This window comes from Larimichthys crocea, chromosome XX (genome assembly GCF_000972845.2).
Source record: "Larimichthys crocea isolate SSNF chromosome XX, L_crocea_2.0, whole genome shotgun sequence".
Lineage (NCBI taxonomy): Eukaryota > Metazoa > Chordata > Actinopteri > Sciaenidae > Larimichthys > Larimichthys crocea.
This window is the reverse complement of record NC_040030.1, coordinates 2850067-2876356: the sequence shown is the minus strand read 5'-3', so window position 1 is coordinate 2876356 and position 26290 is coordinate 2850067. Positions and strand designations below refer to the sequence as shown.

Below are 26290 nucleotides of genomic sequence, written 5' to 3'. Positions count from 1 at the left end.
GCTTTTTTATACCGTCTCGGGGGATTAAGCTATGTGGTTTGGTAAATATTCAGAGACTAGAAGGAGGCCACTCTTACTGCCTGAAGAACAAACAGACTTGGCACAGTCAGTCTTAAACACTATCTAGCCTCCACGTTCTCCTTTGAGGAGGTTTGTTTCTCATCGTCTTCACCTAATTAATTAAGAAGCTTATGTTTGACAGATTAGAGTCTGAGCTAAACTCTTTCTTCCCCCCTTAATAGAAGCTAAAGAGCCTGAAAACAACTGGATGTTGTTTTTTCTAATTTGAATTTAAGTGGTTTTAATGATCTACATGTTTTCCTCCCCACGCTTCCTTTTCTTTCTATTCCACTTCAGGTTTCTGCACTTTTATTCGAGTTCATCCCTCTCGCTGGATGGATTGATAGGCCGACTCTGGAGCGATTTAGTCGCCTCTCGTCGTCACCGCATCCCCCATGCCCATCTCTCTCTTTCTCTGTTCCTCGGCTCCATAATGACACACGCCGAAGCTAACGTAATTGCGCTGAATTGTGTGTTTAGCAAACTTAATCTGGCAGGGAAATATTTGTACAGACCGCAGGGGTGAACTCAATCACGCTGATGATGCCTGTTCAGCTCGTGACTTTGCATATGAGCGGCGCTCGTGGCCAAGAACTCTCAGATGGATTAGTAGGACTATTGAAAAACCATCGTTAGCAGCATGTCAGTCTCAGACATGGATTTGCCGTTTGGCTGTAATTGTCTTTTCTTTTCTCCGTCTTCATGTCTTGAATCGGTCTCAGGTGTTCTCATCCTATCAAGGCTCCTTCGGAGAGTAATTACTCTGGTTTAATGGTTCTGGTTATTATTTGTTGCTTCGGCATCTCATTCAGGGGCCAGTCGTACAAACTAGTTTGACTTGTGAGCACTTAAAACAAAGCTTTGTCTCCTTGTTCAAGTTCAACCAAAGATTTTTCTTTTTCAGACAGTTTCATGTGTTTTTTCATCTCAGCGAATTATTTAAAAGAAGCATGCACTTTGGCACGGATAAATTTGGTCACTTGTAAAATCAGAATCGACGCTGTGCAGTTGTTCGACTTCATTTAATTACAGTTATTTGCTGAGCTATCACGACCTTCAGTCTTTAAAACACAGCAGGTCAGCTGTACATGCAAACCTATTGCATTATAATCGTAAAATTCAACATAAATGACGATACATTTATTAAGAATAAATATTAACTTGGTTTTAAATAGAGCAGATCTTTTGGGGGAAATTCTTGCGGTGGCCAAAATAACTAGAGGTAAAATAGGACTAACCTATGAATTAAAACACAATATTTAAGTTTGAGTTGAGTTTAATTCGAAGCTGTAAACAAAGAAAGACCCAGTAATTCATTAACCATCTAATTGACTATATGACTGTACTGGTTTATATTCATAGCATGGATGAACAAATATTACTTCAAGTGTTAGCCAGTGATTTGGAAAGGTAGATTGTGGATAATCGCAATCTCAATCTAAATTTATCAGATTACCCAGCGCTATCTCATAAATAGAAACCTAGAAATAATCTAAATCTGCTCATTTTGGGATCCATTTGTGAATGACTGCTGTAGTTTCAGGCCAACAGAATGTTAGTGTTCGGTAAAACGAGGTCAAAGAAATGTCAGAGTCTGTTAAAGGAGACAAAACAAACATGATCACAGCCTGTAAAGTGCAAGAACAAAAGTGATCATCGTAACTGAGTCACAATTACAGAGTGTGCTTCCTTTTAAAGTTCCTCGACAAGCACTGTAATTATTGGAAACTATTAAAGCACCATTAAGCAAAACTGATTTTTGCTAATGAAGTTAGAGGGATGTGTTTTTTTTTCACACATTAAATGAGGCGGCCTCGGTTGAAGTCGCGTCTCTGTGCTGAGCCTCAGAAAGGAAAAGGGATTTCTCCGCCTAGCTGACGGCGGCCTGAGCCAAAACACCCAGATGCTTGTTTAATGCTGCGCTGGCTCACGGTGGCTTGTAAATTGAACATGAGAGTATAATTCTAGGTGTCTGTTTGTTGTGTTCAAACACCGGTGAACCGTCTGCCTGCGTGGCTTCATCAACGCTCCCCCCCCCGCCCAACTTCAGGAGAGGATTTTTAATTCCTCCTGTGCCCGATGCAATTGTTCCCATAGAGGACGAGGCAGTCTCATTTTATGTCGTGTTGCTCTGTCGGGACCATGTTACAAATTCTATTTAGTCAATGTGTAACTTCACCATTAGCCCCGGCGTCAAAGTAGGTTTGCAGTTGAGTTGCTAGGTAACAAAACGCCTCCTAAGACTGGTGGTGTTATTTCTGAAAACTACGTCAGGTTTTTTCACTCCTCTAAGAATAAACACTGTGCTCACAAGCTGCTTTGTTAGGCAGATAAGCGGAGGAATCTCAGCCAAAGTAAGGCTAAAACATCATCAGATCCTTTATTAGAAGAAGAAGCAGAATAACCTTTGTTAATCCCTCAAAACACGCCGAAGAATCAGTCTGACACAAATGCACTGTGGATGTGCTCCATACGTAGAAAGACAGGAATTAATGTTCAACCAGAAAATCCTCAAAAACATTTGGAGCTCTCCAGCAGCCCTGTGAACAGAATAAAAGCCTGAAAGATGCCAGGTCTTAGAAAAAAAAAAATGCATTAGTGCGAGTGCAAAATGACACATGCACTATAATTATTGAACAGACAGGACGATGTGAATGTGACGTGAGCATCTTAGGTCTAAACAAATTCCAAAGTGCTTTTACCTCCAGAGCATAAAAGCACCAGAGCACCACGTGTCCCGGCTGGAGTAATTGTCACAGCAGGAGTCGGCTTGACACAGCAGTCTTTCCCTTTCAGGCTGGGCCCTTTCTGCACCCCCTCAAACTTTTTTTTAACTCCACCTAACTAATCATATCTTTTTTGGACAAAAATCACCCGGACAGCATTTTCCAAACACATCTTTTCCCCTTTGCACTTAAATATGAAAAAGCATTAGCCATCTTTTTCAGGCCATCTACTCTTGATAACAGCACCGAGGCAACAAGAGAAAATGAAAGCCTCAAAAGCAAGGGGTGAGGAGCTGGAATCAGCGGACCCCATTGACCCTGGAGTCAAGCTTTGATCATCTGCTGCAAAGCCAAAGATGGAGAGGTGCATTAAAGGCAATGCACTAGCTACTTTTTTTTTTTTTTATGATGATACTGCATTAAGCTTCATTTTGTGACCTCAGTGCATTAAAAAACAAGACGCCACGGAGTCCAAAGGCAACTTCTCCGGGATATACTTTCCATTCCTTGCACTGCGTGCGAAATAGGAGCTTTGTGATATTCAAGAAATGCATTTTGTGACCTTTTTAAATGTCTCAACTCAAATACTTCCAGTCTTAATGATCTCTCCGGTATCATTCTCACTGAATTACTGTAAAGAAGGTATATGTATGACGTGAGTTTCGATACTTTAGAAGCAGCAAAACGTGAAAAATGAAAGATGATTGTGTTTTTGTGCTCATGTGTTCTGAAAAATGTAAGAAAAGGAAGCAGACTGCAGTTTCTATGAAGCTGCGAATGGATTTAACCACCTATGTTCTCATAGTACCCCCTCCAAAAAGACCCACTACAAGTAGCTGGCATTACACAGGTGCATCTGGCTCTTTTGCTGCTGTCACCATGGTGACGACCCCCCTCTGGCCTAGTTTAGTTCGCCTGCACTTCAGAGCACGTAAACATGAATGCGGTTCACACAGAGCGGGCACACCTGTTCACATGATTTACAGTCTGCCGTGATAAACCCGAGGAAGGGGTAGAATACATGATCTCTTCACATATCACATAGTCATGATGACATCTATTGTATTATAACCTCACTGCTACGAGGTTATTCACACACGATGTGTGTACACTGTGCATGAAGGTCACCGACGCTTTATTTATGGAGCACCTCTCATGCAACTGGAATGTAAAAAAGGCTTTGAATTAAAACAGTGACCCACAATTAAATCAAAGAATTGCATATGTTGTATAAAATTGCAGTTATTCATATTAGGTGCTATGACAAGAATTTCTCTTATTTTATTCAGTTTTTTGTGCCGCTCATGATTAGATTAGGACAAAAACGCCACATTTTTCCTTAGAAATACATTCACAAATGTTCTGTGGGGTGCAGAGAGGTCATAATGTGTCTGTAAGGATAATAGTCAGTGATTTCTAACATGCTTTAGACGGACTTTTATTGCCTGTAAATTACATGCTTTCACCTCCAGTTTTATGCAGTGCGCTGCATACAAATGGGCAGTACAGCCGAGGCGATCAATGTCCTTTTTATGGGTCGTCGTTTTGAATTTCTTATAGGCCGCAAGCCTTTAATCTCCTGATGTTTCATGTGAAGTTCCTCTGTGTTCTTGTAAAGCTGCTGAATATCACGAGTAAAATAGCACAGGTTGTGTTTATCCTCGATCTATATAAGCATTTCCAATATCTCTTTTATGATATATTCACCTTTCCTGCTCATACAGTAGTAGTCCCCGGGCGTCGTATAATGCCTCAGGCGTGTGTATGAATAACAATCATCTCACCTTAGGTTGCTGTATGAGCATTACCTCCAGTAGACAGATAAACCATTGTGGGGAAATGACAGAGGATGAGATAGGAATCAGCCATCCTTTATTCAAGATGGAGTCCACTCTCAAATGGCGGTCTGCCAACCAAGCGCACAGCTATCTCTCCTGCACTGCAGACCAAGACACATGTCCACATCCATCATGATCATACGTGACCTAAACTGGTCCGGCACATGAACAGTGTTTACGTGGAGTGAGTAGTACGGATGTTAGTGACACAACAAACATTGCTTGACCAAGCGATGGCCTGTGTATGAGCATGTAAGTATGAGCATGGGGATATTCGTGCAGCATTGCACCACCAAGACTCAAACCTTTGACTTAAAAATGACAACTGATACATTTATTGTTTATTTGGAAGACTCCATTAGCCTCTGTTGTTGTTATGGATTCTCCAATTACAACTAATTTACAGCAAGATAACGATGACAACATCTTTCCCTGCAGTATGCACCTGAAACATTGTGATTGTGGTATATACAGTATGGTTTAAAGCTGGAACAATCAATCAACAATCTGTTATAGTTGAAATCTCCATAAAGTGTGTAACTAAAGTCACACAGCATAAGCCGATCAAACTTACACTTTTCTGCTGCCGTAAACTTGCACTAGAGCTCCAAATGTGTATTAATCCACGACTGAAAATAGTCTCCAATAAATGTACTCTAAAACTACTGGGCCTTTTTTTCAAAGCAGCTAAGTGTAGGACTTATTTAATGGTGTAGTTGCTGATTGCATGCCGCTTGCCTCAGCCTCTCCTTCCTAGTGTGAAGAAGAAGAAGAAACTATAGTGGCCGTGATCCCGAAGTAGAAACTGTCTCTACATGTGCTCACATGCCCAATCATCCTGTGTGACTTTTCACTGCAGCACAAGAAGATGATACTACTTTCTGCACTGGAAGAAAATGTTGGCAGTGAACGTAATCGGTTATGTTGGCAGTTGTATCTCTTACAGAAGGTATTTACGAATGCAATGTGTTGTATGCGAACATAATTCGTAGGAGACGGGGTTGGCGCTGAAGTCTCGGTTTGGCTTGCATGTACACAATTTGGACCATTGTGTGCAGGTTACATTAGGACAGAACTATGGAGAACATAATAAATATAAATAAGATGGAAAAATGAGACAAAAAAAAGAACAGACCAAGCTTATAATTGGCTCTACATCGACCTGAAAGGCGGCAGTTATTTGAGGACCCCTTCTTACAGAAACCGAGTTTTCTTTTGATCACCTCAGATACCTGAGAGCTGCGTCTCATCTCCAAAGTTTCGCCTCCTCACTGACAGCGAGTCACCCCCAAAGTACCTTGACACGGGGAGTAAACAAAGGCTGCCTCTGTTCATCAACGTAATCTTGTTTGCTCAGAGGGCACAGCACACCGCCACGGGGATAAAGGCCCGCGGTGGAGATACTGTGATCCCCGTTTTCATGTCTTTTTAAAGTTGTCTGCGTGTAGTGGACCTCGCAGCTCGGTGTGTATGTGCACGAATCTGCGTGACGTCACTGGACATGAAGGGTGACCCGCAAAGCTGCATCGCAAAAAACTGTGGGAGGCACAAGTGGAACTACAAAAGAAAAAGGACAAAGAGAAGGAGAGCTATAATTCAAGCTCTGACAGCTCTGTTGATACCATTTAAAATGGCCTTTAGCTCGAAAAACAAGGATATGTATTTAACTCTACCTTTTTGTACACTCTCACCCCCTGACTGTTGTAGTTTGAAATAACTGCCTCCACATGAGGGGGTGGTTTAAAATTCAAAGTGATCTCTGGGGTTCGTAATTACTCTCACACTGAGCAGCCATCACAAGCAGAAAGAGAGGATTACAGTTGTGTCACAACAGAATAACTCATCCACCAATACCACAGCTGCTGTAGAGCCTTCATTTCTTTTTACCAAGGTAGCAGCGTATCTCCACCCAGGACTTGAGTCAAACTCTTGGTGGTGTGAAGAACGGCGGGCGGGGTGTTGTGATGGTTTAGAGTCACACGGGAATGATGAGTGAGCTTTTCATTGCAAAAATAGAACTGTAAAAAAAATGATAAAAAGTCTCAGTGTCAAGTTACAGCTTTACTGGGAGTCTTGTACTTTTTCATTTCGTATTCGCTCCGCTGTCGGGTGTCAATCTCGGCACCTTGTAACATTTATAGTTCACTGTCAGTCAATATTGTCAGCAAACTGAGCGCGGCGCGGAATAAAACCTTATTATGGACAACAGGAGAACGCTTCTGGGTGACAGTGAAGGGTGAGCGGCCACATACAGGAAAGAACAGACAGGAGAAAAGGTATCAAGAAATGAGTAGAGACGGAACGACAGCACGCTGTGTCGGACGTCTTATTTCGCAGGATTATATTCCTCGCCACCACCGGCTGCTTTAAAAAGAGTGGAAACACAACACGTCACCGGCTTTGTGTTACAACTTACAGTTAATGAAGTAGGAGGATGCAGCAAAATAGCAGTAAAGCTGAGACACACTGGTAGTGAAACCTACCCTTTAAATATCTTCGCTGTTTGACCAGTGGAAGCGTCTTCCTTGGAGCAGATGGTAAGCCTGGTGGAGACCTATGTGCATAGAGATGCACCTTATGTAAACGTGCTCCGCGGTGTGGCACGGTTGTTGTGAGGCATGCTGGGGAAGCAGTTGCTCTTCAGTGGCGTTTATTATGTAGTAGGAGACACACGGTGGTGTGTCAAAGCACAAAGGATTCACGATCCTCCTGATTCATTCACAGAAACCTCAGTTGTCAGCGATGAATACGTCATCGACCTTGTGTTTTGTTTTTGTTTTCTATGATTATTTTTTTGGCCTTTTTTGATAGTACAGCCGAAGATAGACAGGAAGCGGGGGGCAGTGACACGCAGTAAATTAGCCGTCCGATGCGGGATTTGAACCAGGCCCAGCGAGGACTATAGCCTCCACACACGGGGCGGCCACTTAACCCACTACGCTACCGACCGCCCCGACCTTGTGTTTTTATGTAGACTGTATCTACACTCCTGTATTGTACTGTGTCAGGATAAGTGGTTACAGAAGATGGATGGATGGATGAATTTTTCATCAAGTACAGAAGCTGCAAACTTTATCTTGTTTGTATTTGTGCTATGACACTAATGATACTCTTCATATTCTGATATTAGATATACTTTTATATACTTGGATTCAATGATTTTCAGGTTCCAAGAATTCCCGTCTCCTCCTTTTCATCTTGTTAAGATACTGTGTCCTGACTTTGTGGAGCTTTGATGGATGGAAGAGTTCCTCTTTGACACTGAGCTTGTCTTTCGCCTTGTTGCTGCAGTATATCACATTCAGCCTCAGAAGTCAGTAAGTAGGTGTGCACAGTCTGCGATTAACTCGGCAGTCTTACACTGTAGGCTAATAAGGCTTATAATCATCAAGTAAAATTACATAATTACATTACAAGTCTTTTGTACTATAAAATGCATCATCTGCTCCCTACAAGGCACAGAAATATAATACATTATTAAGCAATACATGCTTTAATTATATTGCTTTGGCAGCAGGAATTGGATTTCCATGAACTGAAGTCATTTCAGACACAAAATATTCAAAAGAAGCCAAATTAACCTACAAAGAAGACACATTTTTTAGCTTTAATGAAGGTTCATTATGTCAGTTTCTTACATGGTCGGTGCATGAGCAACCCATGCAGCTTATTATTTCTGAATAGCTCTACCTTTCAAGTCTGTTACTGCTGTTTTCAGCCACACTGGCTGTGTTGGTGGGGGCTAGTACTGGTGAGATATTAAATATATGATCCAGGAAGTCCAGTTTGAGTTACAGGTGAATATTTGAAAGCATTGTTTTTGGGAATCCCCCAATGCATTCGTACCCATCATGTCTGGCTCCATCCAGCATTTCACAGGCACCATCATCAAACTGCAGTCCGTTGTGTGCCTGGTGTGAAACATCGAAACACAAAGAGCATTCTTGTGTCTTAAATCACACCAAGTTCTGTGTGTAAAGTGGTTGCACGTATTATTTTTGTGTCTCCACATCATTTATACATCTGGACCTGGCTGACATATCTGGGGCTTTCTGCCTCGCTGCCTGTCAGAGAGGGGGGAAAAAAACACTCTTTTGATTGGCAGGTTAAACTCTTCAAGGTCAGCTTGCTCTACAGCTCTCAGTGTAGATTACCGTGGTAATATCACTCCTGTCGAGTGTCTCCCATCCCCCCCACCCCCCTCGACTGGTTCTCAGTCTACACTCAGATCTAAAGATTGTGTCCTTGCCTCCGACTCATCATGTCATTACATAAGCTACTGCACACGTTGTTGAGCATGGAGATTGTGCCATTTGCCCATATCTTGGTATGCTTGGGAGAGAAATTAATGTCATTTCTGCTAGGGATATCAATAGGTCGGGTTGTGGAATGGGAATGGGATGCGGTTGCATGATTGCCGCCTCAGAAGTTGGCAAACATCTGGTCGGGGTCCATATTCTCGACAGTGATTGCATCGTTTAAGTTGGGATTCCCCATAAATTTGATTTAAATAGTCTGTGCTTAAAGTCAGATGATGGAAACTATCTGGGTGTGGATGATTATGATTGAGATGAGTATATATACACATCCGGGAGACAAAGATCAGTCAAAACAGAGTGATCTTTAGAAGAATTGATATTATAAGTTACCCAAAAGTGGTAAAAAAGTGGTGAGCAGAAGGATTGGAGAAGAAAATGTGAAAACATGAAGCCTCACAAAAGAACTCGTGCAGATGGCTGCTGAAAGCCACAAAGGCAGATACTGGGTTTCTAGTTGCGACTAATATCACGATGACATTCTGATTGCACGCATATTTAGCAGCGCGTTTGAAATTTACATGTGAGAGCAGCTGGAAAAAGAAGTGGAGAGCCAGACCATCATCAGTCCTCAATGGGACCCAATATACAACTAATACGTGATGCTTTTAGGTGAAATGGAAAGAGCTGCCACAAAGAGAAGAACTGTGTTTTTCAACTAAAATTCAGTTATGTTGAACACGACTGAATGCATCACAGAAATACACCTCAAATCTATAAAAAACTACTATATGTTTGACAATAATGGGTTTAATTTTGAAGTAGTATTCTGATGTGACTGCGTGCGGGCACTAAGAGATAGAAATCAGACCCTAACAAGGCATTTGAACACAGCTGAATGAGTCTAATACTATGTAAAATTGCATTTATTTACCTTTTCACTTTCCATTTAAATTTTGATAGGGCTTGACAGGCGCATTGAAATGTGAATGGATGCGCTGTCTGGGAATACTTTTCCTTTATATTCCTGCCAAGTAGAGATAAAGGCTTTTAATCTGCGCATCAGTTGGCCGGTAAATACACTTTTCACAGTGTGAGGTAGAGATTGAACGGCAATCATGAGTGGCCATGCCACATTCACAAAACTACAGCACAGACGGGCGTTGATCGTCTCATCTCCTTCTGTGCTGGCAGATTACTTTTTCACAAATATGTCCTTAGGACGGGGATGTCAGTCTGTCGTCTGCCCATCTACCTTTGGTTTAAAGGTGGAACATGGACATTCATGATCCCCAGATGATGATTCAGAATGATTAAGGTAACTTCTTGACCTTTTATCCTCAGCCTTAACGTGCTCTTGACTTCATAAACCAAATTCTGTTAAATTACTTATTGATATGAATTGTAATATTCATTACTTATTATTGTTTATAGTCCCTAGAGGATGATCCATACTGATCTACTTTGATATCTTTCTGAGCTTTCATGTAGCACTGGCTTCAGGTCATTTCACCCATGACAAACGTGTTGTTGCGTCCTTGAAAACTAAATTTAGAAATTTGCAGATATTCATTGTCCTCAGAGGATGAGTCAGCATGTTTTAGGTGACCTGCTGATCCTTCTACAGCTCAATCTGGGGTCAGATATAATTTCTACTTGTACACAGGTAATCTAATGGCTAGATTACACATTACACATTCATTCTCCTCAGAGGATTAACCCTTGCAACCCTTTTAACCATCAACCAACTAATGTCTGCATGATGGGTAACTGCAACAGGCGTTCAGAACACACAGCAGGCTTTTGTGTTGTGAATTTATTCTGTGCTTTTTTTTTTTTTTTTACTGCCCAGAGTCAGAAAATAATTGTCCCTGATGTGTTTTATTTTATTTATAAAAGCACCTAACTGTGCACAGGCTAAAACATCTATTATCCGTTATTTACTATGCAAACAAACCCCAAAGATAATTTCTTTTTTTAATGCTAGAAAACAGAAAATGAGAAGTTCTTACATCTCAATCAACTGACTGAGTTAAGCTTAACAGTTTAAAGGACTTTATGATGCATTATTGGCCTTGTGAAGTAAATGTAGGGCAGGGGTAGTCAGTGCAGACAGCACCCCAGACCCCTACATTCCCCAACAGGGCTGTGCTGGAAATCTTCCCACACCTCCACAGCAGGCAGCATCTGTTGGGTGGAGATCCCCAGCTGCTCTCTGTACTGGTTTTCTAACACATGGCTGGTCTCCACTGGCCAATTGTCTGTGAAAGCAGACCATCGATAATGGATATCTGCCATCTCTCCGCTGACACGCACAGATTACCAAGCTGATGGAACAAAAGAGAGAAAAGACGTAGGCTTGTTTTGTCTGCGGCCTTGCATCTGGATACAGCTGTGTGTGAGAGAAAGAGAGAGAGGCCATTGTGCACTTTGATTATTCTGCGATTTCAAATGCAAAGCAGGTGTGTTGTCTTTGTCTTTTGTACCTACAGTTCGTTCCCTTCGGCGTGGTCTAGGAAAATAAATTGTCACGATTTCAAACCCCAAAGATCCCCAAATCGATAAAGAGTACCTTTGATTAACAACCCTTTTGGTTAAATTGGCTCTCTTCCTGTTTTTCTCTGTATTTTTACATCCAGTAGGACAGATCGTATCTGAACCGATGACAAAGATGTTTTTTTTTTCTAAGGGACACCAGGATGTTCTGAATCTCAGGGACACCTGGAGCTCACTGTGGCAGCACTGGCATAAGATAAACTACTGTTTTCCATTCATTTGTACAAACATGGACTTTCTTTTCATTTTCATCTCCTCTAGATCTGAGGTGACTGCTGGAGAGTGCGGAGGAAGCATTCAAAGAGACACTGCGGTGCAAGGTTAGTTTCTGTTCCTTTTTACCAATCAAAACACAAAACACCAAAACAAATTCAAGGATTTCTTCTTTTCTACTTTCATTTTCCACTCTCACTACTTCAATCGGCAGCTTTTTAATGCGAAAATCTAGTTTTCTAGGTTCCCAATATTCTCTGTTCATATTTATTTTCTATGTTCCTATGATTTCCCATGTTTTCCCCTCCGTGCTTGATTTAACGCACTAGTTTCCTCATGGAAATTCTTCATTTAAGGCTTTTTTTATTGTTGTCTTATTGCACTTTGATGGTGGATATTATGTTCACTCACAATTCATCAAGAATTCATCAGATTTAATGGGCCATAAAAAGTATTTTCCCCTGCAGAGCATCATTCTTTTCCAATACAAAGTCACTAAAACGGTAGCTTTCTGGGAGGAATATGGTGTTATATATTACAAGACTATAATCTTCAGATGGCCGACATGAGGATGGAAGATGATGCGTCATAACATTTTCTACACAATCCAGCTTGTGTTCGGAAAAAGTTATTTTTTCTCTGTGTGGAATTACTGAAGCTGCCGAGTTGCATATTTTGCTGGTTTTAATTAAAGCTTATTTGACTGGAACATTTTCAAGTGTGCTGTAAACTCACAAAGAGTCTGCAGTGAATATATGAATAGAAAAATTAGAGAGTCTTGCTTTGACCTTCGAGGCGTTTGCTGTTGCTTGGACGACCAATTTATGGCTGCAACCCACTGTTTAGATGCAGTGTCTGGAGTTATCCAGATAGCACGGCCTTCATGCTGTGACGATGGATTACTTATGTCCAATACATAGGGGTTGAATAATGTCTTATTGATTTGACTTTACATCCGAGGGGGAACGGAACGGAAATGTTGACTGTACGCCGTGTTATCAGGAGCAAAATAGAAACAAGATGAATTGTTTTGCCTGCGAATCTGATGGCAAGCTTTACTGTACCTGCCTTGCAAGGTGCCAACTGCTCACTCATCTTACCTTTCATATATATTCACACACCGATGGCACAGTCTTTGAGAGTAATTTGGGGTTCAGTGTCTTGCCCAAGGACACTTCGACATGCAGACTGAAGGAGCTTCCAACCACCAATCAGTGGACAACCCTCTCTCAGCCACCCCATGTAAATTCGGATTTATCCTTGCTATGGCAAAGACGTGACATGCCCTACTCTAATTGTTCTTGTTGAATATTTGTTGCCTTCGTTGGTCAACCGGGGTACTGTATTTGCCAGGTGGGGTCATGTCTTTGAAGTATCAGAATTCAGAAATGGGTGTTTTCGACTGTTGATCAGAGAAAACAAGACGTTTCAGTACGTTCATTTGGGAAAATAATTGTCAGATTTCTCAGTAATTAAGATAATTCATCCAGGTGGGTGATATATCTGGAAATAAATGAATAAAAAGATAATTATAAATGTTCCAAATAGATCATTTGTATAATTACCGCTGCTCCACAAGATGCATATACCTGTCACCCCTGTAAAACGAAAACTATACCAACTAATTTTGATAGTTTTTAATTGCAGTTCGCTTGAAATCGTTTTTTTATTTTAACAACACAGGTTTGTAGAGTACATGGAACAATAATGCTGTCAGTTTGATACCTCCAAGAAATAATATTTTCCAGTCTAAAGCAGAGACTTTATTCAAGCTGACTTTGGCATGTGGTTTCTGATACAACCTGGCTGTTTCATTTGTATTTTATCACGGGTTTAAACCGGTACAACCCTCCCTGCGCTGTCAAACTCCATCCTCACTCGCTCCACACTTCCATGCTGAAGCCTGCATTCATCCTCCAGTGCTGGTTCAGGCAGGGTTCAGTGGCTATTTACTGAGGCATTGTGAGTGATTCTGGCCTTGTTAAATCCTATTTTGTTTTGTGAGTGTGGAGCTCAGCCCTTCCTCCAGGCTTGCGAAGGTGGAGGACGAAAGCCGGCATGCTGACTGGGGACCCAAAGAGCAGTCCAATTTTTCATCCTTATTGCCCGTGACATATCCAAAGTGGCAGAGTGCCGTCCACGGAAAGAGAGAGAGAGAAAGTGAGAAGCATGCAGCTCAGATGGAGTGAGAGGAGTGTATCTCTACATCCGCCTTCTGTAGTCCTGAGCAGGGCCCCAATTTTCTTTGCTAAAACAATGCAATTCAGCGGCGTTCATCAGGGCAGACGAGGTTAAACTAGGAGTCCCTGGGTTCCTGCATCTCTGCAACTTACTCCGCCTTCAGGCTTGTTGTTTAGCCAGGCAATAAATGGAGGTCTGAAGCTTACAAACAGAGAGTGAAGACTGTATTAGAGTCCAACTTACTCCTTGACACTGGTTAAATGAAGATGTTGCACCCGCCCACCCTCTTACAACCATCTTTCACCATAGCTTTCTGCAGGCTTGAGCTTCCATCGCACGGCGTTCACTCGTCCTTTGGAAGTCAGTGTTTGTTGTTGTCATCACACATAAATTGCTCGTCTGCGTGTGCAATTTGTGAAATAATTTCAGCGTGAATCATGAACTGTATTTTGATTAAGACAGCGTTGTGTTGCTAAACATTTGTGCCAATCATGTGTTGTGTAATTTTGGGTTGATTTTAGTCTTTGGTGATTACCTTTCTCTAATTTCATGCCCTAATTCACGTCCTGAGCGGATGTGAACAGTTGGAAATGAGGTCTTCATATAACACCAGCAGTTTTTGCTTCAAATCACTGCAGTGATCCACACTGTACGCTAAATAAACAACACTGTGAGATCTATTACATGCAGGCAGTGTCGTGATGGAGGGCCGTGAAGGGCGCTGTCAAGGTGACTTCTGAGGGTGGGATCTCTCATTGAGAAGGGGGGGGGTGTGACTTCAGAGAGCCTACGTGACTGGGAAATATGCCCGAGAGAGATTTCCCCCCTTCACTTTTTCCTTCGCCTTCATTCTCATGGTTGAGATTAAGATCTCTTGTTGTAATTATTGCAGCGCGAGGCGGCCTAATTCTGCCAAGTCGATAGCATCGCACCCGTCAGGTGCTATAGAGTGTATCTGGCACCAGCTGTTCCTCTACATGTTCCAGTGGGCCGCGGTGGATGGTAATGGCACCCGTTATGTGATACATGTCTGTTGATCAACTCGCTTTTTGGAGAACTGCCAATCCTTTCTCCGGCTTCCCTTTGTTTCCCTCCAGTAACTGCAGAAAAAAACAAGACTGTAAAATAAAAGGAACACCCTTGGGTGTCTGGTATTTTTAACACCCGATGTACAATAAGGGTATCAATCATCCTCTGCGGTCCCAAGAAACGTATGTCTGGTCGCCTCCTCCCTCCAAACACAGGTGCTTGACAGACAGAGTCAATTCTGCCTAATTGTGCTGTTGTGTACTGTCTGTTGTGCACAGCAAGGCGCCGATCCGACCAGACTGCTTTCATCACCATACCCACCCAAATAACTTGTCAGCATTCATTTCTCATAAGCCAAATAGAAGACATTTCTCCTCTTTAGGTATCAGACTAACAGCCAATTGGAAAATAAGGAGTGAAAGAGAGATTATACGTGACGAGCTATTCTTCTCTGGTTCAAAGCAGCCGTACCAGCTGCCTGTGTAAGATGATAAGATGTAAAACCACCGTGTTGATCTTCCACAAACAGAAATCTGTTGTGACGAGCATGAATACGTGAAATGATCTCCGATAAGTAAACTTATCTGAAACAGTACGCCGGTTTGTTTTCGTGTTTTGAAGTCCAATCTCCAACCTACAGCTGAAACGATGAAGTGGATCCATTGATTAATTGATTATTGATTTGGATCCTTTGAGGTGTGCTGCTAGGCAACACATTTACAAGCAGTACATACAACTTTAATTGATAGTTCATAACACATTATATAAGATATGAGTGTTAATTTATGTTACGATAACTCTATAACTTCAAACTTTAGTTAATAAAAACTTAATAAACTCTTAAAATGTCCTTATAGTTGTACAGTTTACATTATAGTGTGTCATAAACCATAAATGTTTGTATATGCAGTAACTTCATGCAGTAAAGACACATTATTTACTGTATGTATTGATTAATTAGGAACATTTGCTCTGCTGCAATCTACTCTATTAGATCAGATCACTTTATTATATTAGGCTTACACATGGACTCTTGTACTGAGTTTCTTTGCAGCACATTATGCCACAAACGGATTAATGGCACTTAAAGAATGACATATCAGTTGTTTATGAAATGGTAAATGGACTGTACTGTCTTCTTTTACACTACATGTCGTATTCACACACATTCATACGCTGTTGGAATTGGCTATCGTGCAAGGTGAAAAAGTGCCAGCTGCTCATCAGAAAGGAGCACACAGACGGCGCGAGCTTTCAGGAGCAAGTTGGGGTTCAGTAAGTCGCCCAAGGACGCGTCGACATGCATCAACCGATCTGCCACAGCCACCCAGAACTAGATTCCTAATATTGTAGACATTTAAACATCACTGTAAAGATAATGAGCATGCAGACTCACATCTAGACAGACTGTATTTGCATTAAAGGGCTGCTGTTTGGTATCAACAACAGGACTGTACCTAGAAGGTGAACTGCCGGTCGGAAGAGCTGGAAACTCAAATTAAATTCCATTTTTATGAAGTATAAACATCGACATGAACCCCATTAGTGATTTTGTTTATGCTTGTTCTGCTTAGTTAAACACGTAATTTGACAGGAGGACCTACCAGATATTTTTGCCCCAGTAATTGAGATCAAGGGACACCTTGATCTGTTGCTTGCACTTTGACAGCGGTGTATAATTTACTTTGGTAGACTGTCATCGATTCAAACTGCGGGCGTTCAGATAAAGGGAGAAGTTGTCTTCATCATAAATCTGGAATGATTCAAAGGAAATGAAAAGAGACAGAACGAAAGCATTTGAATAGAGAGAAATCGATTCATTTATAGCAGTTAATTCTGTTCTAATAATGTATCACAGTGAGGCTGATGAGGAATGTAGGAGTGTTTGATGGTGATGTGGTTCAGCTCAGTGTGTGCAGGTGCTTAAGTGAGTCCACATTCATGTAAGTGGAGGTAGGAATCGGCACGTTATCTTCCTGCTGCAGCTTATGGATCTATTGAACTCTCAAGTGATGCAACTTAATGTTGGGCGACTGTCACGCTGCACAAATCGAGAAATGAATGCACCGAATTTAAAATGGCAGTTGCTGACAAATCCGAAGCTTTAGTGGCATCAAGATGAATTTAGCCCGAAGCTTAATGGGGGATTCTGGTGGATAAATTGTATTTAAGTGTGATGTTGGACATCGCCTTCCCCTGATATCATGGTTAGGAGTTCAGCATGTGCACGTGCAGTGAATGTGAGATTACGTCGCCGCTCGGGAGTTGTTGCTGTTGTTGCTGTTGCCGGCGTGCTTGCATGTCAGTTTGAGCAGAAGAGCAAGTGCTGCTGAGTGGTGGATCGTGACTTTCCTTTCCTGTGTGGGAGCTGCTGCTACTCCCACGCAACTCTCTGTCTCTCTCTATCCAAATCCGCCGGTCTTTAACCTCAGCTCATTTCTCACTTAACCACCAATCTACTCCATGCCACAGCTATCCATGAAAGAAATTAGCCGTGGAAAAGTCAGGCACACGATCCCCGGTGGAAGTTTCACATCTGCGTTTCCGTCCACCATAAATCACCCCACTTTAAAACTCTAGTGTTCTCAATAAACTACTGTTACAGGAGTAACTCGTATTCATGTTAACAACATGCTGAAACATAAAGTATGTCCCCTCTTCCCCCAGGCACTCACGCAGTCATGCAATTTTCAGTATGCGCGAGAAAGACGCGACAGCGGGGGAAACAAAAAAAAAAGCATTGTGGGTGTTTGACTTTAATCATACAGAAAACATATATTTACTTTGAACATGATGCATAATGCATGTGATACTCTCTGAGGTTTCCAAGTCTTATTCCTATGCTAGAAATGTGAGCATGCCGCACACAGAGCGATGCTCACCGATAACAATCCTCAGCAAATTTAGCATATTCTGAAATTTCACTCTCGCTGACCTTGGAGGTTCTGGTGTTGCTGGGGAGTAACAGAGGGGTTGCTAAGGTAATTTAATTAGCAGACCCTCCATGGGCACTGCTGTCTAAATCCCCACTAATCCCCCTTCTGAGTCCCCTACACAGATTTGGGCCGGGGTGCTCTAACAGGCAACGCTGACTCCTCGTTTCCGTCCCAGACAGGGGCTCCTCGAAGAAACACTCCTGGGTGGCGTGATTTGTGTACGGCGTGTACCCTCCATACAGTACTGCGTGGGCTTTGCATGTGTCTCCTTCAATGTGTGTCTTCCGGTACAGAAGGCTCCAGGTCGTCGGTCTCAATGTATTCCTCTCACGTCGCTTCACCCCTCCTCATGTGTGCGAGTGGAGGGGACTCTCGGGGTCAAAGGGGGGCCACTCATCGCTCCATAAGAATGTCGTAATTATCACTGCTGAGGATGAATGGGATGTGACCTCTGTGAGCAGCAGCGTCTGGTGGCTGGAGTTAGAGGAGGAGATAGAGGCCACTGAGCATGCTAATAGAAGCTTCTCTGAAAATATCCTCTGCAGGGTTTATGTTGGAATTAGCAGATATTAGCAGGTATTGCTTAAGATTAAAGCAGTACTAATTGATTTTTTGGCCACTTGGGGGCAGCAAAACCAATAAATACAACATTTACGTATCATTTTATAAAGTTGTTCTAGAAAATGTCCATCATCAGCATTCAGCCGGAGTTCCATCCATCTTCTTGTCCTTTTCTGACTCCATTATGTTCCCCAGCTAGTTGCCATCTTTGTCTGTTTGCCGTTTTAGAGCTTTTTCTCGAAGACACAGCTGGAAAGAAAGGTAGATGAATGAACCAAAACGATCGAATCAATGAGCTGAGGATGCAAAAACACTCCACAGAGCTAATGGGAAGTGTGGAGCCATGTGAAGATACTGTAGTCTGTGGGTACGTCTCTAGCAGTGACGAGTCATTTGATTCCATAATGTCAAAATAAAGAGCTTTTACACCACATATCTCATTCACACACCGATGGCGCAGCCTTCTGGAGCAATTCAGGGTTCAGCATCTTACCCAAAGACGCTTCGACATGCAGACTGGACGAGCCGGGGATCGAACTGCAAGTCTTTCGAAATTGGTGTATTTCAAAGACACTTTAACATTTTAGCAACCCTGTTCATGCACGAAATAACCAAACGTGTTTGGTTCCTTTTCAAAAGTACATCATACATCCACATTGAAGTGTTGAGTGTTAACTCTGACTTTTCAATAACACATTTTGAATGAAGCTGCTCTAAAACGACGCTGTCAGAGTCGTCCTTGAATGCACCGTTAAGCTCAAACGTGTAGCACGGCCAAACGTTTCAACAATAAGGGAAAGATTTGGACAACGCACGATGGCTGTCTGCCAATTATAAATCAAACTAAAACATTTAGGACACGTTTTTGACAGTAAGTAAGTTAAAAACATTTCAAATCACAGTTATTGTCCTTTAAGTAACTTTATGATCCACTGCGGTTGTTAACAGTTTAAAAATGGGAAATCTGGGGAGAACAAGCAGCTCTTCGATCTTCCTCTGCTCCTCTTGTAACCTCAGGTGGCAGCCTAACATCTGTGTGACATCAGTGGCATTGGAAAGTGTTACTGACCCGAGCAGGTGTTGTGTGTGTGTTCGTTCGTGTGTGTGTGTGTGTGTGTGGGAGTTTACGTACAGTATCTGCAGCATGCATGCGAGCGAGCCGAGCCGCGAGGTGGTGAAAGGAGCATCTGTGCGCATTGAAAAGAGTTCTCTGAATAGCTCCATATTTGAACAGCCACTTATCCCTCGATAAAGCTGTAAGTGATTCGTGGCAGCTTCCTGCCTGCAGGAGAGAGAGAGTGAGTGAGTGAGAGAGTGAGAGAGAGAGGAAGGATGAGGGGGAGCGAATCAGAGAAAGAGAGAGAGAGATTAAATGAGCATCAGCTGTAATTAGGGCTTACTTCCCTCCATTTGGAAGTCTCTGTCTCAGAGAGAATTAGCACTAGATACTCTGGGTGGGCCAAAGCTATATAATGCATTAAAGGGGCAGAAAGTATGATGCCAAGTGTTACGTGTGCAGACGGAGAGTGTGAGCAGCAGGGCTCTGATAGCAGAATCATCACACAGTACAGTAACAGTGGCATTCACCTTTCTTTGACTACCCCCCAGTACCCAACGCTCTCACTTATCAATCATGTAATGTAACGTCTAACACTGGAATCATATCGGCTCATTTGAAAAGCGACGTCCCTCTAACATACTCACAGTTTGGAGAGTCCAGTTTGACCCATGAGAAAAGCTGCACGGAGAATATCAAGGGCAAGACACATGCTGCCAAGGACACGTGATGTCTCCTGCATGGAAAGTCTCAGTGCATGATGCAGGAGTATGTTTGCACAAAGATACAGCATCACGACTTACTTAGTTACTTCCACCTTTTGAATACAAAACGTAGCTTCAGGGGCGGTCGGTAGCGTAGTGAGTTAAGCGGCCGCCCCGTGTGTGGAGGTTATAGTCCTCGCTGCAGCTGGCCCCGGTTCGAATCCTGCATCGGACGGTTAATTTACTGCCCCCTGCTTCCTGTCTATCGTCAGCTGCAGCAGCAATAAAGGCATAAAAAGGCCAAATAATAATGCAAATGATCTTTAAAAAAGCTTCAATGTTTCTGTCAGTTATGGGCGAGGCTCCTACTGGACGTCAGACAAAACGGGCGAAGATAATTCAAAGATATCTGCGCATTGAGAAAACATATAACCGTCTTGGATGTACATTGTTGTCCACATGTAACACAATTCCAGTGTAAGACTATTTGTTTGTGTGTTTGCGTGTAAGTCAAGAACAAACTGATCTGTTTTTTTTTTATTTTTCTTTAGTTACAAAAGCTTCTTCCTGTTCTGAAGCTCCCCGTGATTCGCAGTGTCCAAAGATGACCATTCAAAATGCTCCTGACATTTAGGAAATTGTCCTTTCTGTTCACCCATCTCCCTTTATTTCACTGCCTTTTTCTTCTTCTAAATGCCATTTCACCCTTTTCATTCCACTTTCACCCTGTTGAGCTCTCTCCACTTTTTTTTTTTCCCCTTTCTTGTTCCACCGACCACTGACGGCCTCCTGCTTTGGAAGATTTGCTTTTCCGTTCATTTCTTTTGAAACGTTGAAGTTTGCCATTTGACTTTTGTTAAAAATTGAAAAGATTTTGACGGCGTTAAGTGCTGATGCAGCGTTTCCAAACCTGTTTTTCTTTAAAGATTATTTTTTTGGCCTTTATTGATAGTACAGCTGAAGATAGACAGGATGCGGGATTCGAACCGGGGCCAGCTGCAGCGAGGACTATAGCCTCCACACACGGGGCGGCCGCTTAACCCACTACGCTACCGACCGCCCCAAACCTGTTTTTCTGTCTCGATGTTCACTTTCATCATTTCTTTCTCAAGTCAGTAGCGAATATGGTTGATGTTTTTGGCCCTGTAGTGACTTTACACTGTCAAAGCTTTTAGTTTGAGTTTTTGTATGTGGCACATTTTCTATCACTGACAAAGCAAAGTACACAGTTCCTCATTTTATTCCAGATAAAGCGTCGACCCCGGTATCTTGCACGAGTTCTCCAAGATACCAAACAAAGTGAAAATTTAATGCATTCTGAATAAAAAACGCAGCTTCACTCTAACTGATTCCAATTTGCTCGGGGAAATATTCTTTCCAGTAGAAAATAGGATGTTCACTCAGTAGAAATAATCTACTCTCAGCCTTTTAATGTCAGCGGGGTGGTTGTTTTAACACAGATAAGTGCTGCACCTCTAGAGCTCAGTGACGTCCACAGAGGGCAGTAATCTGCACCCAGAGACTCGGCTTCATTAGCGATTTACTTTGGAGCTGCCTACATTTTTCCTCTGTAGAGAGCCGTTTATCTCCAAAACAACTCAGACACTTTACAGACTTTTCTCTGAGAAATTGTTTTGCCCCAAAACTATTATTTTATCTTCCAGACAGTTCACGTTTGAAAGGGAGAGGTGTGCAATTTTCAGCCCCTAGCTGTGGCAAGCGGATGGCGACTTTGTCGGGATATTCTCCACAGAGGATGGCCTGAACCTCTCAGCATGGATGCACTTCTTCCCCCTGCTCATTAGGCCCGAACTATAAGACTGCTGGGCCACAAATCTGCGGCGGCCACGTCGCTTTCCCCACCAATCGATCCCCCCACAGCCACACGACACACACATAGCACACGCAAAGCCAGCGAACCAGAGCTAATGTACAGAGGAGCAAGCTGTGCAGGGTCCAGGCGGGGTGTTAGTTGGTAATCATTAATGTGGACTCCCTGTTTGCTCTGCCTCCGTCCCGACTATATATCTGTTGGCTTTTATGCATGTGGTGTGTGTGTGTGTGTGTGTGTGTGTGTGTGTGTTTCTGTGTGTGTGTTGTAACACAACAGTGCCATGTGCCTCATTGCTCTTTATCAGCTTGTGCACTTTATTTACACGCTGGGCCTCTCCACAGACACATATGCACATACAGCACACACACACACACACACACACACACACACACACACACGTTTGACATCTGTTAGCGCCCGCAGTCGCGTTTCTTGAGTTTTGCTGCAGACTTCCTGTTCTCGGATGAGACAGATGTGTTGTAGAGTTAGAAGATGGGTTACAATTAATCTGTAGACGCTTTGAAAGCAAATTCAAGGATAGACTGAGCAGACGACTGATTGGACGTGGTTGGTTAACACAGCTTGATAATGACTAAAGCACATAGTGCATAGTATTAATATGAATTCAGGCAAAACATGATGATTTTATCACAAACTAAAAGTTATTAAAAAAGTATAAACCCAGAAGCTGAAATAGATTTAATCCATGATATCAAAGTAGAAATCAAAAAAATATCCATGTTGTGTTGAGAAACTGCTTTTAAATGAGCCGGATAGGCTACAATCTGTCAGCTAATCAGAGGAGAGGCTCATTAATATTAATGAGACAAAATGCAATACAAAAGATCCTGTTCTCGAGTGATGTCATCATACTAAAAACGCTAAATTAAACTTAATAAAACACCAAAAAGTGTCAAATATGGAAATATGTATAAGCTAATTTGCTGCATCTTTTATAAATCAAGACAAAAGTAGAGTTATTATTTTGATAACTGATGATATATTACATGCATATTGCTGTAGATGTTAGAAATGACCCAGCATGTGCTAATATACAGGACAGACGAAAACATAGGCAGCCTGTTGTGAACTTCTGTTCCAGATGTTATAAATAAGGAAGACGGCTGAATCCAAATTTAGACAAACTTAATCTGTTTTATTTCTGGTGCGATTCTTGTACGTCGGCTCGTGTTCCCGCCGCGTTCCACATAGTTTTTTTGGGTATCGATCGGCGCCGAACATCGGGTATCGCGTTGTCAGCGTATTGAAATATCTCAATGATACTCCGTCCTTGTCTGTCGCCTCTCTGGAACCATAACTCGTGTTTTGTTAAATGTTTTCCCTGGCTCAGCTTTTCTTTGCTTATCTCCCCTCCATGTACGCTGCTGTATTCTGTGCCAGGCGAGGATGTGCAGGGGATGCTGCAGAGTTAATGAGTAAACCAATGAGGGACTCTTTAAATGCATATTATATTCAACATCTAAAGTAAATGTAGTGGTTATCTGCACCTTCTCTTGGCTGGCAGTGGGCTTAAGCAACAAAACGCCATTAAACATCCACACCTCCATCAAGTCAGGCGCCTTTGGCCTCCCCGTGTCCACTCGGAGTGGTCAAACGAGACTCGACCGCTTGGCAGATTTCTGCTGGCGGTCCCTCCCTTCTTTTTTGCCTTGGCATCTGCTGCCCCCCCTTCTCCCTCCCTGGGAGATCCGAGTGCCACATCTGGTCGAGGCTGAGAGTCAAGGGGACGCCAGGCAGCTCCTTGAGGCAGAACATTAGCATACACTTAGTCTGGGAATGCCCTTGACTTGCAGTCTGAAGAAGAGCACGTGAGCGGCATTAAATTCAGCAGCAGGACACGAGGAGAGACAGGAAGAGAGGATGGAATAAAGAAGAAAAAGGAAGTCAGATCTGTAATCGTATACAGCACGACCGCCTCATTACCATTATTCATTAATCGCACCATCTGATGCTTTCAGCAGCGCTTTGTCTTTATTCCAAGAGAACATTTCACCTGAAACACTCAGATAGTCAGTGGAAAATGCACAGCTCAATACCGATATTTGTTTTCATGGAGCAGAAGGTGTGAGTGGGTGTTGGGGGGGAAAAAATGTCAGAGAAATAGTGAGCTGAGAGATGGAGAGAGAGAGAAGGGATGTGTGCGTTTTGTCTGACAGACGAAGAGCAAGCGATGGAGAGAGATGGAGAAAGAGAGAGAGAGAAGCTGGGGGAGGGGGCTGGAGTAGGTGGGCGGGAAGAGAGGAGGCGAGTGTCACGGATAGAGAGAGAGAGAAAGAGAGACAGAGAGAGAGGGAAGGAATAGCGAGCTGCTCGCTTGCCGGAGCTGTTGACTGGGTGTTGGAGTGTGTGAGCGCGAGTGCTTCTTGAGCCGCCCGTGTGAGAAATCAAATAAAAGAAAGACAGATAGAAAGAAAAAAGAAAGAGGGGAGATTTCTTTTTGAGCCTTTGTTTTTTTTTTCTTCCTCCTCTTCTTCTTCTTCTTCTCAAAGTGTCACATCGAGCTCCGTCAGCCAAAGCAAGAAGTTGCCTGAAGCCCTTCCTTCCTTCCTTCCTTCCTTCCTTCCTTCCTTGCTTCCTTCCTGGGATTGTTAAGAAGGACCCAGGGAAGACAGCGTGCTGCCCAGGTAGGAGATGATTGTAGAGCGTGTTTGTGCAATCAGATTTTAAAATGATTCATGTCATGCCTGGTTAAAATACATACACACTTTTTGTTTTTTGGTGTGTGAGTGTGTGTGTGCATGTCAGCAAACGTGGCTCGCAGGGGCAGCTGTACTGTAATTGTGACTGGAAGAGTCAGGTCGAGATGAGGAGGAGGAGGAGGAGGAGGAGGAGGAGGTGTAGTGTCTTTTTGACAGTAGCTCATGTGGGATGACAGATGTCAGCAGATGTCAGATTCACAATGATGGGGATTACTCCAAAAAAATCTAATTTTGGAGGAACTGGACTTTCCAACACCTACAGTCTGAAGAGTGTTATCCATGCGTTGTAGTTTCATAAATATTTGTGTGCATCTACATTCATGAGTGGGGACCTGGCTTTGGATAGGATCCGTGGTATTAGTGACAGGCGGGGATAAGCGGACTCCCACGGAGGGTTAGGTCCTCGGGCTCAGCGTGGCAGCGGTATCGTCAGAGGTGACAGTTCTTCCCTCCGGCATTCAGCAGTTGTATCACTCGCAGGATACGTTTTGCTTTCTTTGTCCCTTTAATGAGAAGTTGTACTGTAATCGAATCGCGGCGCCGCCTCCCCTGCTGTTTGTCATTTCCCCTTTGTCGTGCCTTATCTCCCTCTCTCTGCCCTCATTATCCCAGATTCAGCTGAAATGAACTAGTCCATCTCTCTTCCTTCCCCATCCTCTCTCCCTCCCTCCCTCCATTCATGCACGCTGACGTACAGTAGACTCTTAAACAAAGGCAGACCAGAGGGCCAGAGGCTCAACAAAGCTCCTCTGTTCTTAATAACATTTGCGCTTTTTATGTTTTTTGTCTTCCCTCATTTAGAGGACATGAAAGAGGGTGAAGGTTGGTGGACTGTGGGGCTTCAAATAGCCTCTCTCTCTCTCTCTCTCTCTCTCTCTTGTCCATTTGATTCCATTGTCTCGTGCTGGAACAAGCCATGAAAGCCAACACACACACTCACGGCTTTAGTCTTTTCAAACGTGAAACTAATTCAGCTGGATTTCACTTCCATTTTTTTCCGACTTCATTTCTCCACCACCTTCCCAATCCTTTCTTCTCCACCAGCGTCCAATAATCCCCTTTTCACATCCACTGTAGCTCCTTTGTAGCTCCTTGGGAAAAAAAAAAACGGATTTCCTGCTCACCTTTCATATTCAGGCCATTGTTATGATTTAGATTCATGAAAGCAATTTAATACGAAGTCACCGTGTGACACTGTCGTGTGATTCCAACAACAGTTTGTTGTGTGCGTGTGCGTGATGTGTATCCAGCTGTGAGATCTCCCATTGCATCAATAGTTAATGAGCGCCTCCACCTCTCATTCACACAGTGTTTTTGTTTATCTAACGTCTGTAAAAGCCGTGAGTGACACGCAGCGTACTGTACCATTGTGGAGCTTTAAACACACACACACACACACAGCCTGAGTTGGATTTAGATCCAGGCAGCATGTTGACCTTCACACAACCTTGAAGTGTTACAGTGCACGTTTGGTTAGTTATCATTCGGCGGCCCCACTAGTGGAGGATATCAAAGTATGACGGACGAGAGGGAAATTATACTTTTAATGCTGAATCTGTTTAATTATTGCCGAATAAATAATATATTTATAAATCAAAATGCTTTTCCTGGGTTTTGGT

The 26290-nt window shown here is 42.8% G+C and overlaps 1 protein-coding gene across 5 annotated transcripts in view; it reads left to right on the top strand.

Annotated features, from left to right (window-relative positions):
• Positions 1-26290, top strand: part of syt1a (synaptotagmin Ia) — a 172373-nt gene that overhangs the window by 62604 nt on the left and 83479 nt on the right. For 3 of the 5 annotated variants that reach the window (XM_010737257.3, XM_010737256.3, XM_019276904.2), the window contains one exon: positions 11698-11756. The gene's annotated coding sequence lies outside the window, so the exon portion shown is untranslated. Of the gene's footprint in view, positions 1-11697; positions 11757-24461; positions 24597-26290 lie in introns of all 5 variants that reach the window. The other 2 variants (XM_019276907.2, XM_019276906.2) reach the window with 1 other exon arrangement.